A 22857-nucleotide genomic window follows, 5' to 3' on the forward strand; every position below is an offset into this window, starting at 1 on the left:
TATTTCCATACTGTTTAATAAAAATCTTACTTAAAAATATTCTAGTTCTACAAGTAATCCATATTAGTTGTGAGAAATTTGGAAAACACCAAGAAGGAAAGACAAATAGCTTCTAATTCCATGACCCAGAAATAGCTCTTTTTTCATACTTTGGTGTCTTTAAATTATACACACTCAGTTTTTAGAACAAAATTGGGATTATACCATACATCTATAACTTTCCTGTGTTCCTTTTGAGATGATTTTCAGGACTGAGCTTTCAAATGAAGGTAGAGATTAATGTAATATTATGCTTGGCACACTTGTGACAGGGTCTGTTTTGCCTTACAGAAATAGAATTGTAGACCTAGTATCTGAAAATAACATTTGTCCTCTTCCCTCTTGAGCAGGCTTTTGATACTTAGCATATATAGATGCTGTCATAACTAATACATTAATTAAGAAATGAAGACTTCTTAATTTATTAGTCCCTAGTTGTTCACTAATTGCTTTTCTAAGGTTTCCTAACTTTAGTTTTCTGTACCAAAATTGTGAGCTGTAATATCAGTGAGTATAAGCTATTTTAACACTATTCTTTTGGATGCCTTGATTCCTCAAGCTGAAGTGTGGTAGCTGGCGTGGGCCAGGCCACAGGTTTGGCATGAAGAAGGATAGTTAAGAGATTCCTTTTGCCCAAATATATTATGCATTTGATAATATTTATGATTCACTTGTTGAATATTGGTTTCATATATCATTTTTCTCTATTAGGAAATGAAAGATGATTAGTTTTTCCTTTGGATTATTTAGCCTATATAACTTTTCTGTTAATGCATTGAAAATGCATTCTAAAGCCTGAGCCACATCGGAATTCTTTATGACCTTCTCCTTATGTGTCTTTTGGTGGTGCCCTTTGAAGTCCTGAAATGTTTTTGTATTTGATTGAGATTAAATCTGGGTTTCATTTTACTTTTAAAACATATTGAGCAAGTTAATTTTCTGTTCGAGTTCCTAAGGGGAATGATTCTAGCCCTCTGTGTCCCAAGAATTCAGACTGGGCCTTGCCAGAACATTCCTGTGGTTTTCCACAGGGCAGATCACTGTGTTCATGAAATTTTAGTTGTAGCTTGTGTTTTCTGTGGCTAATTAAAACATCTGGCTTTTGCATTTTCCACAAACAGTATAATCGTTTGGCCAAAGCTTTTCAATAATGAATAATACCCCAGTCCTCCTTTAGGATAACCCAAACTTGTCTTTTGGACACCTTATGGCTGTTGTCTCTGTTCATTAATGATTTTAAAAAGTTGGAAAACATTTGGTGTTATCCTGCTGAACATAGACTCTTGGCGGGGGGGGGGGGAAGAGAGAGAGAGAGAGAGAGTGAGTTTGTGAATACGAATCCCTCCAATGGCTCTGGCTTTTCCCCTGCAGGTCGGAGCTGCTGTGGGTGAGCTGCTGTGGTCTGTAGCCAAGCATGCTGTGGTCGGATCTGCCCAGCCGTGGAACAGAAACATTTGCTGGATGGAAAATCCATAAAAGAAAGCTCCTGTGAAAGCCGGAGACAGACGCTAACTAAGTAAAATCAGGTTAGTATCAGAGAGGCTGGATGAAGCAGAGTGGGCCCCGCTAGGGAAAAGCTCTTTTGTTTATTCCATAAAGTGTTTCTGAAACAGCCCCAAATCGTCCTCCCCAGTTATTTGAGAGATTCCTAGCATTGCAGAGAAGGCGGATAGATCCTGACATACTGCCGTGTGCAGTCAATTGTTGTCTTCCTTCTGCGTCTCCTCTCCCCATCCTCTTGCTCATCTATTCCACTCCCCTTTCAGAGAAGAGAAAGTCCTCAGCACAACGTATGTAAGAGGCCACAGCAGAGGCCACCCATAACAACCGCAGTGATCTTGGCGGGCTTTTGGGGAGAAACCCTGTCCTTGAGAAAGCATGGGCTTGCACTGGTGCTTTCAGACTCGCCCTCGTTTGTGTTCACACTGGGAAGGGGGGATCGTGGAGGTGGAGACCTGCCATTTCTGTTGGGGCCCTTCCGTCCCTGGATTGCCTGGCAAGATTTTACTTACTCTTATCTCCCCTCAGACAAAAGCTAGCAACATGTTCATTTTTGGCAGAGTATACATTTGGCATGAAGATACTCCATAGCACAGAAGAAAAGAGGCGTCCTGAAAATAATAGGAACCTAGATAAATGCAAAATAGCCTAACCATGGACCAGGAGCATGAAACAAAACAGCCTCACATGGTGCAGTAAGGCGGGGCTAATTCACTTTGTGAACGGGTACTGTACACACAGGTACACAGGTAGAGGGACTACAAACAATTCCTGTTGGATATTCAGGGGTAACTCAGCAGTATACATAATAAACAGGTAATAAATAGTCGCTGGGCAGGAGCAAGTCAGCAGTCTTGAGAACCTGTAAAGTAGTGAACGTCTGTTTGACTTCTCCCATCCAGCGTGCCCTTCCTCCTTTCAGTAAATCACCCAGATTTTCCTTGGGCAGTCAGTCACCCTTCCTTTGTTGTCAGCCTGTATGGTCGGAGGCGGTGACCTCACTGCCTCTGTTATGGGCATGTGACATGAGCTTGGCTACTCGGGGTCACAAGAATTGACTCATGGAGGACCTGGGATTTTCACTGACCCTGTTGCAAAGAGGTTTTCCCTTTTCATGGGTTTGTTAAGCTGGAGCTGCTTGTTTCTTTCTTTGCCACCACTTAAGGAAAGCCTTTTCTGAGACTAAAGTTGTTAGCGTGGAGTAGATCAGAGTAGAGAGATATAGGAAGTGCACCCCACACAAAACTCAGGACCCCAGATGCAGCATCATTTCAAGTCAGCAACTCTAGTTTCACTTTCCTGGCAGGTTTGGTACTTTATTGAAAAACGTAATCCATCACTTCGATCCACAAAAGTCCTGACTGGGAATGCCTTCTAGATATGAGGTCTTAGGGTGAGGTGATGGGCCCTCCCTGTCTTCAGGGGCTCACTGCGTAGGGGATGGGCCAGATCGGTATTCTGACACACAATGTGAAGAATGTATCAGTAGAGGTAAAAGCTAAGTTCTGTGGGAGTAGAGATGCAATTATGAATTCTGCTGGGTGTTGGAGAAACTGGCAGAGAGCTGTTATTTTAACAAAGGAGAAGTAGAATTTAGTCTTCAGGAACATTTAAAAAAATACATTTAATTCAATTACTTGCTTTTTGAGTCTGAAAGAGAGGCTTTCCAGAGCTTATAGTTAAAGTAATAGTAGATAAGGAAGATAATTTCAGAGCTTCACTGGTAGTAGAATCCTGGTGTTTACTGTAAACACAATTGTTTTGGGAGCAGCCAAATGAGAGGTTATCATAAAGCTGTCCAGAGTTTATTTTAACACCACAGAGTAACAGCTGCTCTTCTCACTAAAACCTCAGTTGGCTTTCTCTTCAAGCAGAATTCCAAGCACATCATGAATTTTAAAGATTTATTTCTTATTCTTATTGTTAGACTTTATTATTATTTTATTTTTTGTAATTGAAACCGTTTGCTTTTTAATTTTTATTACTATTTTTTTTTTTAGAGAGAGAGTGTGTGCTTGGGGTTAGGGGTGAGCAAGGGAGGACCAGAGAGAGAGAGAGAGAGAGAGAGAGAGAGAGAGAGAGAGGGAGAGAGAGAGAGAATGAGAGAATCTTAAGCAGACTTACTCCACGTCCAGTGTGGAGTCTGACCCAGGGCTTGATCTCAGGACCGTAAGATTATGACCTGAGCCGAAATTAAGAGTCAGATCCGTAACCAACAAGCACCCCTGTTTGCTTTTTTAAATTAACAGATTTTATTTTGGGGGGTCAATTTTAGGTTACAGAAAAATTGAGCAGAAAGTATAGAGAGTTCCCACGTATCCCCACTACCACTCAGAGTTTTCCCTATTAACATCTTTTTTTTTTTTAAAGATTTTATTTATTTATTCATGAGTGACAGAGAGAGAGAGAGAGAGAATGAGACAGAGAGAGGCAGAGACACAGGCAGAGGGAGAAGCAGACTCCATGCAGGGAGCCCCACGTGGGACTCGATCCTGGGTCTCCAGGATCACACCCTGGGCTGCAGGCGGCACTAAACTGCTGCGCCACCAGGCCTGCCCCCCTATTAAAATCTTGCATTAGTTTGGTACATTTGTTAAACTGTTGAGCCATAATGATACAATATTATTAACTAAAGCCCATAGTCTACATTAGGGTTTACTCTTTGTGTTGTACATTATATGGGCTTTGACAAATATACAATGATATGTATGTACCATTATAGAGTCACACAGAATAGTTTCAGTGCCCTAAAAATCCCGTGTTCTAACTATTCATCCTTCCTCCCATCCTTCTGAATTCCTGACAACTACTGATCTTTTTCCAATCTCCATTGTCTTACTTTTTCCAAAATGTCATATTTTTTTAGAGATACATATATACATATATAGTCTTTTTAGATTGGCTTCTTTCACTTAGAAATACGCATTTAAGATTCCTCCATGTTTTTCTGTTGCTTGATAGCTTATTTCTTTTTAGTGTTGAATAATATTCTGTTGTCATGGTTCATTTATCCATTTACCTATTGAAAGATATCTTGGGTTTTCCTAAGGTTTGGTAATTGTGAATAAAGCTGCTATGAACATTCATGTGCAGGTTTTTGTGTGGACATAAATTTTCAGTTTCTTTGAGTAAATACCAAGGAGCGTATTTGCTAGATTGAGTGGTAAAAAGTATGTTTAGTTTTGTAAGAAACTGCAAAACTCTTCCATAGTCCCTGTACCATTTTGCATTCCCAGCAGCAATGAATGAGACTTTGTTTCTCCACATCTTTGCCAGCATTTAGTTTTGTTAGTGTTATGGATTTTAACCATTTTAAAAGATGTATGTGGCATTTCATTGTTACTTCTATTTGCAGTTCTCTAATGATGTATGATTTTGAGCCTCTTTACATATGCTTGTTTGCCATCTGTATATCTTCTTTGGTGAGGTATCTGTTCAGGTCTTTTGTGCATTTGTAAGTCAGATGGTTCATTTTCTTATTGTTGAATTCTAAGTGTTCTTTGTTTTTTTTTTTTTTTTTTTTTTTTTTTTTTTTTTCTAAGTGTTCTTTGTATGTTTTGGATACCAGGCCCTTATTGGGTAAGTCTTTTGTGGATATTTTCTCCTGGTTCTGTGGCTTGTTTTTTTTTTTTTTCTTCATTCTATTGACAGTGTCTTTCTCATAGCTGAAGTTTTTAGTTTTAATAAAGTCCAACTTATCAATTATTAATTCTTTCATGAATTCTTGCTATCATGTTTAAAAGTCACTGCCAACTCGAGGTCATCCAGGTTTTCTCTTTATTTTCTAGAGTTTTATAAATTTATGTTTTACATTTAGGTCTATGATCTATAGGTATTTTGAGTTAATTTTTATGAAAACTGGTAAGATCTTTGTCTAGATTCCTAGTTTGTATGTGAAATTATAGTTATTCTAGCACAATTTGTTGAAAAGAATATCTTTTCTTTATTGAATGATGTTGGCTTCCTTGTCAAGGATCAGTTAACTGTACTTGTGTTTTGATCTATTCATTTATTCTTTCACCAGTACCACTATCTTGATTACTATAGCTTATAATAAATCTTTAATTCAGATAGTGTTAGTCTTCTGACTTTGTTCTTCTCCCTCAATATTGTATTGGCTATTCTGGACTTTTTGCTTCTCCTTGTAAACTTTAGAATCAGTTTATCAATAAAACAAAATAACTTGCCAGGATTTTGATTGAGACTGTGTTGAATCTATAGGTCAAGTTGAGAATTGACATCTTGACAATATTGAGTCTTCTTCCTACCATTGTATGTGGAATAACTCCATTTATTTAGAACTTCTTTGATTTCTTTCATCAGAGTTTTATAGTTTTTCTTATATGGATCTTGTACATATTTTTTTAGATTTATATCTAAGCATTTCATTTATTTTGATGCTAGAATAAATAGTATTGTTTTTTATTTCAAATACCAATTGTTTATTGCTGGTGTGTAAGAAAGCGAGTGACTTTGTATATTGACTTTGCATTCTGCAAACTTGTTATAATTGCTGATTAGATCCAGGAGTGTTTTTATTGGTTCTTTGGGATTGTCTGCATAGATAGTCATGTCATCTGTAAACACAAAGACAGTTTTATTTGTCCTTCTCAATCTGTCTACCTTTTATTTTCTTGTCTTATCTCTATGATGTTGAATAGGAGTGATGGAAAGTATCTTGCCGTATTTTTGCTCTTCATGGGAAAGCATCTAGTTTCTTACCATTTAAATATAATATTTGGCTATAGATTTTTTGTAGATGTTCTTTATCAAGTTGAGGAAATCTCCCCCTCTAATCCTAGATTGCTGAGAATTTTTATCATGAATGGGTATCGGATTTTTATCAGATGCTTTTTCTACATCTATTGATATGATCATATGATTTTTTCTTCTTTAGCTTATTGATATGATGGGTTATATTAATTGATTTTTGAATATTGAACGAGCCTTTTGATGGGGATTGTGTTGAATCTCTAGACCAATTTGAGGAGTATTGCTATCTTTCGAATATTAAGAGTTCTGATCCAGGGCACCTGGGTGGCTCAGTCAGTTAAGCATCTAACTATTGATGTTGGATCAGGTCACAATTTCAGGGTTGTGAGGTTGAGGCCCATGTCCAGCTCCTTGCATGGAACCTACTTAAGATTATCTTTCTGCGCCACCCCAGACTGTGTGCGTATGAGCTCTCTCTCTTCAGAAAAACAAACAAACAAACAAACAAACAAACCAAAAACACTGGAAAAAAAAGAGTTCTAATTCATTACCATGAGATATGTTTTCTTTGATTTAGATTCTTTTTTAAAAAGATTTATTTATTTGAAAGAGAGAGAGAGTAAGAAGAGAGGCAGAAGGAGAGGTAGAGAATCCTAAGCAGATTCTTCACTGAGCAGGGAGCCTGATGTGGGCCCTATCCCATGACCTCAAGATCATGACCTGAGCTGAAACCAAGAGTCAGATGCTCCACCGACTGAGTTACCCAGATGCACCTACATCTTTTAAAATTTCTTCAACAGTATTTTGTTGTTTTTAGGGATAGATCTTGTACTTTGCTATTAAACTTATTCCTAAGTATTTTTTCCTTTGATACCTTTATAGATGGAATCATTTTTAAAATTTCATTTTCAGAGTATTCATTGCCAGTATATAGAAATACAATTGATTTTTTATATATTGATCTCGTTTCCTTAAACCTCGGACTAGTTTATTAGTGTTGGTAGTTCTTTATTGTGCTGTGACTTACGTAAGATTTTCTACATACCAGATTATGTCATCTGCAAATAGAGATAGTTTCATTTCTTCTTCAATCTGGATTTTATTACCATTAATTTTTACAGTGATTTGAAAACTTGACTGTGATATAAGAAACACAAAGTAACATGCTTTAGAGTTACTAATGAAATCATCCTATTATGTAGTTTTTGAAAAGAACAAAAGATGATAATTATGAAATTTATCTCCTTATTATTGAGCTAGTTATACAGTCATTGAGCTTCTTAGCTACTCCTGTATCCTCTTTAGGGAAATGCCTATTTAAATTCTTTGTGTATTTTCATGCTGAGTTATTTGTCTGTAAGCCCCTTATCAAATATATGATGTGCATGTATTCTTCTCCCACTCTGTGGCTTTTCTTTTCATTTTCCTAATGCTGTCCTTGAAGCTCATAAGTTTTCTTTAGCTTTTTTAAGTTTCTTTGCTTTTTAAAGTTTTTATTCAAATTCCAGTTAGTTAACATACAGTGTGATATTGGTTTCAGGTATATAATATAGTGATTCAACACTTCCATACAACACCTAGTGCTTATCACAGCAAGTGCACCTCTAATCTCTGTCACCTATTTAACCCATTCCTCTACCCACTTCCTCTCTGGTAACCATTGCTCTGCTCTTATAGTTAAGAGTCTGTTTCTGAGTTTGCCTCTTTCTCTTTTTTCCATTTGCTCATTTGTTTTCTTTCTTAAATTCCCCTATTCATGAATTCACATGGTACTTGTCTTTCTCTGACTTATTTCTCTTAGCATAATACTCTTCTAGCTCCATCCATGTCATTGCAAATGGCAAGAGCTCATTCTTTTTTATGGCTGAGGACTATTCCATCATCTGTATATATCACATCTTCCTTATCCATTCACCAGTTCATGGACCCTTGGACTATTTCCATAATTTGGCTATTGTAGATAATGGTTCTATAGACATTAGGGTACACGTATTCCTTTGATTTAGTATTTTTGCATTCTTTGGGTGAATACCTAGTAGTGCAATTGCTGGATCATAGGATAGTTCTATTTTTAACTTTTTGAGGAGCCTCCATACTCTTTTCCATGGTGGCTGTATCAGTTTGCATTCCTACCAGCAGACATGAGGGTTCCTCTTTTTCCACATCTTTGCCAGCACCTTTAGTTTCTTGTGTTGTTGATTTTAGCCATTCTGGCTGGTGTGAGGTGATATCTCATTGTAGTTTTGATTTGTATTTCCCTGATGATGAGTGATGTCAAGCATCTTTTATGTGTCTGTTGGCTATTTGCATGTTTTCTTTGGAAAGATGTCTTTTCATGTCTTCTGCCTATTTTTTAATGAGATAATTAATTTTGGGGGTGTTGAGTTTTACAAGTTTTTAACTGTAATGAAGTTCAATTATTCAGTTTTTTCTTCTGATGTTCATGATTTTGGTGTTTCTAAATATTCTCTGTGTAACTGAAGATCACTGAGATTTTTTTCCTTTGTTTCTGATCTTAGTCCTCACTTAGGTCTTTGGTCCCTTTAGGGTTAAGTTTTGTGTATAGTGTGAGGTTCAGGTATAGGTTAATTTTTTTCCCCTCCCATTGATATCCAGTTATCTCAAAACTATTGGCTGAAAAGACTATCTTTTACCTTTTGTTGTATCTTAGCACTTCTGTAGAAAATCAATTGACCATAAATGTAAGAGTTTATCTTAGAACACTCAGTTCTATTTCTTTGATTATTTATGCCTGTCCTTATGCTTGTTCCATATTATACTTAGGTTTGCAATGCAGCTTTTCTGTGAAGAAGTTTTGTTCAAGAAACAGGGTTAAGTCGCAATATGTCTCTATTTATTTTTACTATCATATCTTTGCTACTTTTCCTTTCCATTCCTATTTGAGTCATTCTCTTAAAACTACTAGTCTCTGGTTATTTTTTGGGGGGATAAATGTGGAAATCTGAAACGGTAGAAGAGAATGCAAACCAATTTAGATGGATTTTCTAGATTATTGTATGCTTTACTTTAAATTAAAAAAATGCTTTGTTTTTCAAAAAGATGGTAAGCATCCTAGTGCCCATTATCCATTCGAATAAAACAGATTAAAATTTCCATTACTTCTATCTTAATCATTACCAATAACTACTGACTGAAGGATCTGCAAGTTTGATACATCATCTCAAGATTTTTAAGAGTTTACATTAATGATAATATGAATTGGCTCTTTTTTTAAACATAAAATGATAAATCTCACAAAACTACAATTTTGTTAAATGGAAAATCTATGAATTAAAATGTTTTGGGTTTTGGAAATCTAGTATGGTTTTATGTTTCTTAAAAACTGAATATTTTTCATATTACAATTAAAATTACTGTCTGTATGGGGATGACTTCGTGGCTCAGTGGTTGAGTGTCTGCCTTTGGCTCAGGGCGTGATCCCGGAGTTCCGGGATTGAGTCCCACATCGGGCTTCCTGCATGGAGTTTGCTTCTCCCTCTGCCTAAAAAAAAAAGAAAAAAAATTAGTCTGTATTTTTTAAATATTTACCTGTGCTATTTGTGTCCTTATGTTAATATAGTTCTTGTGCAACTGTTTAGACATAAAATAATTGTATAGGAAATATAAAGACTGCAAATATATATCTCTTCCTTATTACAACTCTGTAAAAATTGTGAATGCATGTGATTTAGAAGGGAAAAAAAGTGCCTTTTTGGGTGATATTTGGATTCTAGTTGGTCATTTCCTTTTATTTTGTTTTGTCATTAAGTTATAATTTTGTTTGGGGAATGACTTATTTTTAATGTGAAAAAATATAAAGATTTGGTCTTGGAGAAATTCAGAGGCATTTCCTTTCTCTGACATACAGCTAAAAGCTGACTTCTGCCACTGGGCTTTAATTGAGTATTAAAATCAAAATTAGATCTAGAATGTGTTTTTTGTAGTTCCATTAGTAGGTCAAGCCATTCTTCCCAGTTTCCAGAGGGTTCAGCTCAGGATGGCTTCTCTGCTTCTTGCTCTTTCTTTGCAATCTTATTTCAATCTAGGTAGACCACATTGATGGGAACTGACATGTTTGTTACCTGCCCCTTTGCTTTCTTTGGCTGTCCTTTGGCTGATGTCACTGCATAAACATGCATCCATAGAGCAACGTAGAATTATTCTTTTTATTGTTCACTTAAAAGAAAAAGTCAGGGGCACCTGGGTGACTTAGTTGGTTAAGCGTGGGACTCTTAATTTCGGCTCGGGTCAAGATCTCAGGGTTGTGGGATTGAGCCCCGCATCAGGCTCTGTGGTTAGCATGGAGTCTGCTTGTCTCTCTCCCTCTGCTCCAGTGAATGAATGAATGAATGAATAAACAAACTCTCTTAAAATAATAAAAGAAAAAGCCATAGATAGTAAGCTTTTACTTATAATTCCAGGGCCTGGGAACTGGGTATGGTGGATTTTTTAACCCTGCCATACTTTAAATCTTTTCTTTCTCTTTGATGCCTTTTAAAAATCTTGTGACTATTTGCAGAATGATGAATGGACCCTATGAGGCTTGTAGTACATAAAATGTTCTAGGGAAATATGGTCTTGGTCCTGTTTTTCTTAGGGAGCTGAAACAAAACATGTCTGGGTGATACTAACTTCTTAACTGCCCTTGACTTTATAGAGAGAGCCTTGTGTTGACTGGTGCTCAGGGTTTGGAATGATTCTGTGAAGGCTTCTGCCGTATTATCATTTGGTTGCAGATGAAACAAAAGCGGATCAATTTAGTCACATGCAGTGAACCAATATGAGAATGGAGAGAATACCTGGAACTTGCTTTCATTAGGAGAAACCACATTTTTGTGTAAATCTGTAGTGGAGATGTTTATGATAAATATGTTAATAGAGTTTGACATATTACATCTGTTGATTTTTTGCTTGTCTTTATAGTATTTAAGTGAAATAATCTGTGAATTATTAGGTTTCCTTTAAAGGCCTTCAAAGATACCATACTTGAGTGACATGTAATCAATTGTTATTTATTTTAATCTAATTACTAATATAAGAACAAGCAGTAGTTTCTCAGTCCTATATTGACATGTAATGAATAAAACATTTAATTTGATTATACTGTCTGAATAAGATCTATATTCATGACACAATAACTGTTCATAACTTCTGAAATTTCCAAACTGATTATTTTCTGCTCAGATAAGAATTGATCTTCTGCTTCATTCATAAACAAAAATAGTCTACTGGATGTTTTTACATAGACTAAATCCAAGCCAGTAATTTATTTTAAAAATGAGTATCAACATCATCGTAGCTAGCATTGGGAAATTGCTCTGTGTAATTTGTTAGTGTACCCTTTTTAAAAATTAAAGAAAATAGTTCTTCCTGCAATCATCATGCAGCTTAGGCCCTTTGAGGACAGATTTTAGAATCTTAGTAACTATTTTGTGTTTGATTTCATAAGGGCGATTCTTTTGAAATGTAAGTTTGCAGAGAGTTTGTTAATGGTGGTTCATTTCTGGTGTCTGGCTAAAGCGTGGTGGTGTCTAGGAAAGTAAGAGGATAACTAAGTGATTTTACCAAAGACTTGCCTCAGAAATATAGAGAATTCCAACAATGATGTTTGGCCCTAAGTGGTCCTAATGTTGGGTACAAAATGACTGCTGCTCTTGAGTGGGCATTAATTTATGAGAAATAAGAAATATTGAATTAATTTTACTTAGTTCAGAACAATTCAGTTAAATTCCAAATGAACGTGTTCCAAGTATCTATATGGAAGGTTACTTTGGTAGTTGCTGGAGGGAATAAAATGAAATATCCTGGGGGAAGGAGAGCCAGAATAGAAGCCCTTCTGGGAGAACTAACATTTTATTGAGTGTGTCCAGTATGCTAAGTACTCAGGCACTTGCTCAGCTTTTGGTGAGGTGGGTGGGGGACTTCATTTGATCCTCACAACAATCCTATGACAGACAGGCAATATTACTCTATTTTATAGATAAAGAAGCTTATGATCGGTGAGATCAAATGGTTTTATGGAAGTATCACATGTCCTAATTTAAATTTGAATGAATTTTTTTTTCTTGAGCTCCACTGTATACTTACGTAAATGAAAGCACTGCCTATAAAGTGACTGACCTATGGAAAACTCTCTCTCTCTATATATATATATATATATACACACACACACACACACACACGTATATACATATATATATATCTTTCTTTCTTTATATATTGTTCATTGTTTTTATATGAATGAGATAATAAAGGCCCAGAGAACTAGATGAATAGAATGTTCTGGAATTTCCAAGGAGAGGGTGGTTAATATGGATGTAGATTGATTTGGAGAAAGAGCCTTTTGTGATTTTTGATAAATTAGAAGGTAGGAAATTGTCAGTGGATACGTGTTTTCAAGCCCTTTTACCTGAGGAAAATATCCAATCAGACTCTCAGAGGCAAAAATAAAAATGCAGAGCATATTTGGGAAGTCATGGGTTTTATAGCCAAGGGATGTGGCCCAGCCACACTCTAATCTTGTTGAGAGTTACCCAGAGGGATCTGGCTGTGAGGGGAACCAGACACTCCCAGGCAACTACTTAGAGAAGGAATTAATAAGGTAAGCCATGGACATTCCTAACTATCCCACATCCCCACTCTGTACTCATTGTTTGAGAACTTCAAGCTTCTTTGTGCTATTATGGGAGCTCCCCTAGAATTTGACAATGGTGAAGAACCAACAGAGTGTTTAAAAATTGTTCAAACCATCAGCGGATGGTTTGAGACTCCAGTCTATCTACTGCTTTCTTAGTATTTTCAACTGCTGGCATTCATAGTTAAATACTGCTATGGTCTAAACGAATGGGTTCTCTCACCATCCCACAAATTCATATGTTGAAATCCCAAAGATGATGGTATAAAGAGGAGTTGACTTTGGGAGGTACTTAAGCCATAAGGATAGAGCCCTCATGATTGGAAGTAGTGACTGACAAGAGAGGTTCCAGAGAGATCCCTAGCCCTTTCTGCCATGTGAAGACACAGTGAGAAGGCCCCTAGCTCTTTCTGCCATGTGAAGACACGGTGAGAAGGCCAACTATGAACCAGGAAGAGGGCCCTCACCAAAAGGCAACTGTGCTGACACCTCATTCTGGGACTTCCCAGTCTCCAGAACTGTGAGAAATAAATTTCTGTTATTTCTAAGCCATCTAGTCTGTGGTATTTTGTTATGGCAGCCCAGAAGGACTAAGACAAGTACCTATGAGAAGCTAATCTCCACGCTTAGCCCCTTTCTTTTCCTGAGATTGTGTCTTAGACAAAGAATGTAGAAAAAAGTAAAAGGTCAGCCACACAGAACCCTTTATTTACAAAACTGTGATCCCCAACCTTAATCTTTGCTTTTATATGTTTCTGGTTTGGCTCATGTATTCTCTGTTATCTAGAAGAGCTTGGCTTAGTCTGTGATGGGTTGGTTGTCCGACCTGTGAAACAGTTTGAGACAAAGCAGATCAGTTTTGATACTCATAACCATACAGCAAAGAGACTACTGTTTGAGATTAAATTATCTTCTAAAATAGATACCAGTGAGGAGCAATTTGGCAATACGTTTCAAAATTTAAAATCACCCGCAATTTCATAAATAGGCTCACTTAAAACTATGCCAAGATATTTGTATAAGGTACTTTATAGCATGTTTGTATAGAATGATGTGTGCTAATTTGAAATTATCTTATATATATAAATATATAATATAGTATACATATATATACACACACATTATCTTTTTCTCTAAAAAGATATGAATGTTAATACACTGGCAAGTTTTTATTTTTCCTTACTTTTCTGTATTTGAGTTTTGTAACCATGTTCATTTATTCCTTTTCTTTCCTTTTAAAAAAGAATCAGGAGCTAACTGAGCAGTATGATCGTGGACTGTTTTCCTCATGTTGTTTGAATGTAGTTCATAAAACCCTACTAAGTGTTTTTTAAAACACTAAATTTTTCTCTAATATTCATTTGTTAGACTTTCTTACTCTCTTTGCGTGCAGAGGAAGGGGGTGATCTTTGTGGGAAGAGTGGTAAAGTATGTGCTAAGCCAGCAAACATTCCCTTGAAGGCTTATTAGTTAAAACATTGAGTTGAGCAAGAGAAAGGTAAAAGATATTTACCAAATGTGATTTGAAGGACAAAGAATCCCATCTTACTGGAGTGTGTCTGAAAGTGTACCTTTATGCTCAGTTTGTTTGCTTTAGATATGGGCTTTGGACTGAACTGTATTTACTTTTCAGACCACAAGGCTGGAGGTGGTCATGAAAGTCTCTCAGATCTGATTGCTAATCAGGAAAGCTGTTTGCTAAGAAAGGCCCGCCTGCTTGGAGTAGAAGTCATGACTGATGCACAGATTAAAGCCAGTGTGCTTTTTAAATGTCTTTGGACTTCCGTGTCTAAATTGTGCTTTTCTCTTAATTAAAACCCCTAGACACGGGCCATAGGTCAAAGGAGATGACTCCCCTATAGTCTTACAATAACAATTACTGCTTAAGTTTTCTTTCTTTCTTTTTTTAAGTTAGTTAGTTAATTTATTTATTTATTTATTTATTTATTTATTTATTTATTTATTTATTTATTTATGAGAGGGAGAGCATGAGCGGGGGTGGGGGGTGGCAGAGGGAAAGGGAGAAGCAGACTCCCCATTGAGTAGGATCCCAGGATCATGACCTGAGCTGAAGGCAGATGCTTAACCAAATGAGCCACCCAGGCACCCCAGTTACTGCTTATGTTTTCAATTCTTGATCAGCTTGTCTGAAAACAGTTTGCTGAAATTTAATAATAATTAGGAAGATGACAATTATTATTATTATTATTTTTTTAGAATGTAGGCAGTAGTGTTCTGGAGAATAAGCTCATGGTAATACCCCTTATCTATATGTATTTCAGTCTCTAATACTTGATGTTTCAGTTGAAAAAATCAACAAAGCCATGTATTTTTTCTAGGTTCAGAAGAATTTTAATAATTTCTTTTTTCCTAAAATGGTTTGATGAATAGCTCATCAGAATCAGTATTATTTATTTTCACCTTGTCTTCCTTTCTTTCTATATAGTTTATGTATAGATATTTGACCCTTTTCTGCTAAGTCATGTCAGGAAATCTAATCCCCATGTTCAAAGTACTTGGACCATATGTAGGAACTCTAATCTATTAGGGAGATTTAGGAGAGTGGCCAAAAATCCATCTATATGTCTCTATTTGTATAGGTATATGGTGTATATGTATGCAGCTAACTATGTTGATAATATCAAAAAGTCTGAAACAATACCATTGACACTGGATATTATGAAAGAGAAAAACTGGTATTACCTTCAGTAAATACTTAGTTCCCACAAGAACCTGATAGTTTAAGAACTCATGATCACCAGTGTCTAATATGGGGATTACAAACTCAGATACCTACCAGGACCTGAGAGAAAAGTAAACAAGTGAACTGGAGCATAAGGGAGTGAGGGGAAGGGCACAGTTACCACGTGGCTGGCTATTCAAGAATAAGAGTCTAGTGTTGCCTGACTTTCCACTATTTCAAAAGAAGGCAGAAATTTGGTTTTTAGGTGACTGCTACCAATTTTTAAGTATTGAAAATACATTTATAATAATTAAAATGTAGTCTTTCATTCTTCGCTATGTTGTTCTTTTCAGCAAGTATTATAATTGCTTTCTCTATAGTAGGTAGCATGGCACTGAAAAGTCTATGGCATGCCTCTTGCTTTCTGGGGATGCACAGTCTGGGCTGGGCCAGCATGATGTGGAAGATTTGGTACAAGTGGTAAAGGTCACAGGAACCCTGAGCGGGTGGTAAGTCAGTATGAGCTAGATCATCTTGGGAAGACTTTGAAAAGGAGGTGGTATCTGCAGTGAACCTCTGAGGGCCTGGGTCTTAAGATTGAGGGCGATGGAGAGCCAAGGCGGAGTGATGGGAAGGTGTCTGAGGCCTTGGGCAGGCAGAGGGCACTTGATGAGGAGGGCTTCGGAGCAGGTCTCGGCTCTGGAGAGAGACCCACGGGGAGCAAGTGATGCTGTGATGGGAGGGTGTTCCGAACACCAGCCCTGCTTTGTAGAATAAAGAGAGAGAGAGGGAGAAGGGGGAAGCATTGAGGACAGGGACAACAAATTCCAAATGTTCCCAGCCATCTGGGAATGAGGAGAGGGTCTGGTTTGGGACTTAGTTATTATCAGTGAAAAGGGAGAAATGTAGACATATTTTCCAGTCCACCAGGAAACCTTCTTGACTTGACCTTCAGAACATATCCATTGTTGCCACCTTGACCCAAGCCACCATTCTGTCTTGTCTGGATTATTCCAGAGACCTCCTAGCTGCTTCCTTCATTCCAGCTTTGCCTCTTTATACTCTGTTCTCAAAATAGTGATACTGTTAACAATCATTGTCACACCGTGGTACTCCTCTGCTCAAAACTTCTTTGTCCTCACAGTAAAAAATGAAGTCTTCATGATTACTTGGAAGGGTCCATATGATGCCCCCTCCTCTCCTCTCTGATCTCATCTGCCCACATCCTCCCCCAAGCTAACTTCCTTCCAGCTACTCTAGTTGTTGAATGCATTGGACTTATTTCTGCCTCAGGGCCTTTACATCTGCTGTGTTTTCTTCCTGTGTGCCTTTCTCCAGATATTCACATGGCATACTTCCTCTCTTAATTAGATCTTTGCTCAAAGGTAACCCTCTCCCTGAAAGCTACTCTATTGATCCTAATTGATGCATTGACAGTTACAAACTCTTTTGCCCTCCTCTCCAACTCCCTCTTCTTTATTCTTTTCCTATAGAATTTAAACCTTTCAAATACACTACGGACTTTACTTATGTTTTAAGTTATCTCTCTCTCCTCATGATAATATACATTTCAAGAGGGATTGATGTAAACATGAATTTATAAATACAAATTCTAAAAGGCAGGGATTTTTCTTTGTTTGTTTCTGTGACTGATACATCCCCATCATCTGGAATAGTGCTTGATAAATATTTGTTGCATGAATGATTAAGTGGTTTCCAAAAGACACACAATGTCTACTATGTGTCAGTCACTGAGAATTAAGAAAAAAAAAAAAAAAAGACACAGCCCTGCCCTCAGAGCACATGGTCGAGTGGGGAAACAGCCAGGAAAACAGTGTATTGACTGATTTACAGTATGTCCCAAGTTCTGTGCCAACACAAAGGTGAGTAGACCACTGTTTCTGCATTATAGGTTCTGTCTTCTAGAGCGGATATCGTGTTAGTTGAGAAGAAAAATGACCAGGATTGTGGTGGAGGGAATGGAGATGCCAGAAGAGATGAGGGAGGGAATCCAGGCATGGGGTTAATGAATTTGGCAAATGACGAGTGACAGGGAGCATGGGGAGGAAGAAGGGTCCTCTGATTCATGGCTGGGGCTTGTGGGTGGATGGTGATGATGTTATCTGTATTAAGAGAGGCAGGTGGAGGAAACAGGGTTAGAAATAGCCATTAGAGGCCCCAGACGGGATGTGAAGGAGAATGAAAAATATGAAATAGCTCATGAGTTTTGTCTTTGGGAAGCAAGAAGGCTGGAGGTCCCAGTGCCCCAGTCAGAGATGTTGGGAAGGGAAAGATGTTTGTAGGACAGTAGAGGAAGTGATGTGAGTTCCACGAGGGCAGGGATTTTGTTTGTTTAATTATTTGGGGTTAGTTTCTTTATTTCTGAGTTTGAGGAATACTTAATTTATATGAGCACTTTTTTTTTTAAAGCTAATTAAGTAGAGCTCTTTTACCAGAGTAATTTTGGCAATACCATCTAGAGGTAGAAAAATATCACATATTCAGAACATACATATATAGACATACATAAACATACAGGTAAATGCAAACAGAAATCTTACACTTAGTAGTTTACAAAAGAACAACCAAATCCAAATTGTTTCAGGGAGATGGAATAAGTTAGCGTTAACCCAGTCGGTTAAAACTTTTTTATTCCTTTTTAAAATTAGTTTCAGAGATAGAATGTGTAGTGATTCATCATTTGCATATAACACCCAGTTCTTATTACATCCAGTGCCCTCCTTAATGCCCATCACCCAGTTACCCCATCCCACCACCCACCTCCCTTCCAGTGACCCTCAGTTTGTTTCCTAGAGTTGAACATCTCTATGGTTTGCATCCCTCTCATTTTTTCATCTTATCTAACATTTTTCCTTCTCTTCCTCTATGTTCATCTGTTTTGTTTCTTAAATTCCACATATGAGTGAAATCATATGGTATTTGTCTTTCTCTGACTTATTTTGCTCAGCGTAATACCCTTTAGTTCCTTCTAGGTCATTGCAAATGGCAAGATTTCATTCTTTTTGATGGTTGAATAGTATTCCATTGTGTATATACATGTGTGTGTGTTTATACAAAAACAATATCATGTATATGTTTATTTTTAAAAGATTTTTTTATTTATTCATGAGAGACACAGAGATTTTTTTTAAAAAGATTTTATTTATTTATTCACATGTATATGATTTTAAACTCAATTTAAGCCTCCTAACAATTTATGGCCTTATAGTTACTTCTGTCCTACATGTTTGACTACATTAAGTCACACACACACACACACACACACACACACACACACACCCCACATCTTCTTTATCCATTTATCTATCAATGGACATCTGGGTTCTTTCCATATTTTAGCTATTGTGGACATTGCTGCTATAAACATCAGGGTGCATGTATCTCTTTGGAATTAGTATTTTTGTATTCTTTGGGTGAACATCTAGTAGTGCAATTGCTAGGTCATAGGGTAGCTCTATTTTTAACTTTTTGAAGAACCTCTATACTATTTTCTTGAGTGGCTGTACCAACTTGCACTCCCACCAACAGTGTAAGAGGGTTCCTCCTTTCTCCACATCCTTGCCAACATCTGTTGTTTCCTGAGTTAATTTTAGCCATTCTGACAGGTGTGAGGTGGTATGGATTTTGTTTATTTAATAATCTGTCTCCAGCACCTAGCATGTGGCCTGCTACATAGTACAATCTCAGTAAATGTTTATGGTATTTTTTTTTTTTTTATGTTTATGGTATTAATGAGTTAACATAGTCAAACTTGTAGGACAAAAGTAACTATAAGGCCATAAATTGTTAGGAGGCTTAAACTGAGTTTAAAATCATATACATGATATTGTTTTTGGTATTTCTTTTAAAAAGGACTTTGGTGATCTTTAGATACAGGACTTTACAATATTACATGTAGCTGATGATATTCCTGGCTATGCACCTGGTTTGAATAGAAGTCTTGATCTCAGTGTTATATTTTAAACCCATTTTGATATCAGGAGCCGGCAGTACAGATTAACACAGCAATAGGTAATCCTTCATGCAAAGACGTGAATGCCTGTGGGAAAAGGCACACGTGAAATGAGTGAAAATGTATTTTTTTTTACACTTGCCTTTCATTATGATGAATGTCAAGTAAATGTCCTGATTTTTCCATGTTTGGATCTTTGTTGCAGTGCAAATTGCTTATAAAATGTGGACTGGCAGCTGGTGCTTAGAAATCTTCTGGATATGCCCCTACCCCCACTTTATGATTAGATTTGGTATATAATGAATTGTTTCATAAAGGCATTAAAAATGACACATTGCTCTTTTGATAATCAAAATCAGAATGGTGTTGGGACATTGTCGAATGTAATATTCTTTCCTTAAGAAATGTAGTTAATTAAAAAAAAAAGAATTATCTGTCTATTAAGTCTACCTCTGGCACTGGTAAGAACCCACAGAAATAGAGCTTTGCCATGGCAGTTGTTCTGGTAGAGTAAAGGGCTGAATGGCATTCTCTTAAAATTATTTTTCTTTAATTTAAAAAATTTAAAAAAAATTTTAAAGATTTTATTTATTGGGGTCCCTGGGTGGCGCAGCGGTTTGGTGCCTGCCTTTGGCCCAGGGCGCGATCCCGGAGACCCGGGATCGAATCCCATGTCGGGCTCCCGGTGCATGGAGCCTGCTTCTCCCTCTGCCTGTGTCTTTGCCTCTCTCTCTCTCTCTCTGTGACTATCATAAATAAATAAAAATATAAAAAAAAAAGATTTTAAAAGATTTTATTTATTTATAAATGAGAGACATAGGCAGAGGGAGAAGCAGACTCCCTGTGGGGAGCCTAATGTAGGACTCCATCCCAGGATCCAGGATCACGACCTGAGCCAAAGGCAGATGCACAACCACTAAGCCACCCAGGTGCCCCGCTCTCTGAAAATTCTTATGTTGAAGTCCTAACCCTTAGTATCTTAGAATGTGACTGTGTATTTGGAGATAGGATCTTTAAAGAGGCAATTAAATTAAAATGAGGTCATTTAAGTGGACCTTAACCAATATTACTGGTATCCTTGTAAGATGAGGAAATTTGGACTCATGTAGACAGTAGAAAGGCCATGTGAAGACACAGTTAGAATGCAACAACATCTATAAGCCAAGGAGAGAGGCCTCAGAAAAAAACAACTTTGCCAAACCTTGATATTGACAGCATCTTGGACTTATAAATCTCCATGTGTAGGCCACACAGCCTGTGGTAGTTGGTTATGGTAGCCCTAGCAAACTAACACAAGCAGAAGCCAAGGCTGTTCAAGGAGACTTCGTCTCCCACCTAATGTTAGCCTCCCAGTCTCCCTGGATGTTTGGAAGAGGGTGATATAGTGGTGCCCTGGGTATTCCCAAAAGAATGTCTGTTTGAATGCTCTCTGGCTTCCAGGCAAAGACAGTGATTCCTTGGCATATTCATTCATTTCTGACCATTTTTGTTTGAAGCTGCATGCCTTGTCAGCATTTTCATCTCCCTCAGAAACTGAATTAAGAGTGTGAGATGAAGCAGAGGCACTTCTCTTACAGCTTTCTGTGATATGATGTATCAGCTTTCATTTATTGGATAGAACCCGGTTCAGCAGAATGGAGGCAGCATAGGAGACGGGATGGCTTTGTGGATGGCTGTCTCTGGTGTGAATTGGACCATGTATGTGAGATGCTGGCGTTTCAATCCATGTCCTCGTTCTCAGGAGACTGGGAACACGCAGCTTGGAATTTTACTAAAGCCTAATTTAATCCCTGGTTTTCACGGTCAGTTTGTAGGCTGCGTTACTTATGGAATTGGAAAACAAACTCTCCAAGAAGCAGAGCACTAGAGGTCTTTCAATGAATCTTAGAATTTTTCATTTCACATTTCAGTAGATCTGTTTTCAAACTGGGCAGGGCAGACAGAGTCTTTAATTAATTAGGTGATAATGAGTTTGGACTGGTTTTGTTCCATGTCTCCTAAGCTTGGAGAACATAAAGGGTGTTAATGTTGAGAACTTTCCTTTTGAATACTTTCTTGTTCAGGTTTCTGGGACACCCGACATCAGGATATGCAAAACATTCAAGCACCTGAGGTGAAGTGTTCTGTTCTCTACTATGTATCTAGGATCAGACAGACATGTTTGATGTTAAAATTACTTCTCTTTCCTATGTTTGATCGACCCTTCTAAGTTATAGTATGAAGAGTGCTTCTTCAAATTCCTTATTTTCATATATTGCTATTAGATACGAGAGAGAGGAGAGTGTCATGATAATTGAGTGAAATTTAAAATCTTCTGCTTCAAGTCATGAAATAACATGTTTTCACCTTTATCTCTTTAAAAAATTTTTATTTAAAATTTTTTTTCTCGGGGATCCCTGGGTGGCTCAGCGGTTTAGCGCCTGCCTTTGGCCCAGGGTGCGATCCTGGAGTCCTGGGATCGAGTCCCATGTTGGGCTCCCGGTATGGAGCCTGCTTCTCCCTCTGCCTGTGTCTCTGCCTCTCTCTCTCTCTCTCTCTTTCTCTCTGTCTATCATGAATAAATAAAATCTTTAAAAGAAAAAAAATTTTTTTCTCTTTAAAATTTTTTAATTGACTGTGTTTATGTGTGTCTTTCCTTTTTTTTCTTTTTAAGTTTTCATTCCAGTTAGTTACCATACAGTGTCTCCTAGTTGAAATAACATGTTTTAGCCATGCCATCTTCCATCCTGGCCTTTTCAGCAAATTTGTGGCTTGTGGGGATAGATGACCCTAGATTCTAGCAGCACCTGCAATCCAAATAGTTCTCATTCCAGGGCCCACACAATAGGGTGTGTTTGAAAGTATTTGAAAGCAAAGTGTAAGGAACACGTATACTTAATCATAAAACTTTATGTGAAATCTGCCTTGCCCCAAAGTCTGGGAAACCACCCTCTTCATTTTATTTTAAGATTTTGGGGGATCCCTGGGTGGCTCAGTGGTTTAGTGCCTGCCTTTGGCCCAGGGTGTGACCCTGGAGATCCGGGATCGAGTCCTGCATCAGGCTCCCTGCATGGAGCCTGCTTCTCCCTCTGCCTCTCTCTCTCTCTCTCTCTCATAAATAAATAAATAAAATCTTAAAAACAAAAGATTTTGTTACAGTTCCCCTTGCTGTAAAGGAAGAAGCTGGATGCGATTTCTTCATGAGGATGGAAAATGAAAATACTTAATTGTGGAAAAATGCTAACAAAGCTTGTGTTTAAAGATAACCAAAATCTAGGTAGGAAAACAGACCTAGAAGAGTGAATTAGTAATGTTTACTCCCCCAAAAAGCTTTAT

The 22857-nt window shown here is 37.4% G+C and overlaps 1 protein-coding gene across 10 annotated transcripts in view; it reads left to right on the forward strand.

Moving 5' to 3' along the window:
* Positions 1–22857, forward strand: part of APBB2 (amyloid beta precursor protein binding family B member 2) — a 375499-nt gene that overhangs the window by 67943 nt on the left and 284699 nt on the right. For 9 of the 10 annotated variants that reach the window (XM_049108653.1, XM_049108650.1, XM_025438365.3 and 6 more), the window contains exon 2: positions 1411–1565. The exons of the other annotated variant lie outside the window; for it this stretch is intronic. The gene's annotated coding sequence lies outside the window, so the exon portion shown is untranslated. The remainder of the gene's footprint in view (positions 1–1410; positions 1566–22857) is intronic. 10 annotated transcript variants of the gene reach the window in all.

The sequence above is a fragment of the Canis lupus genome, chromosome 3, assembly GCF_003254725.2.
Source record: "Canis lupus dingo isolate Sandy chromosome 3, ASM325472v2, whole genome shotgun sequence".
Lineage (NCBI taxonomy): Eukaryota > Metazoa > Chordata > Mammalia > Carnivora > Canidae > Canis > Canis lupus.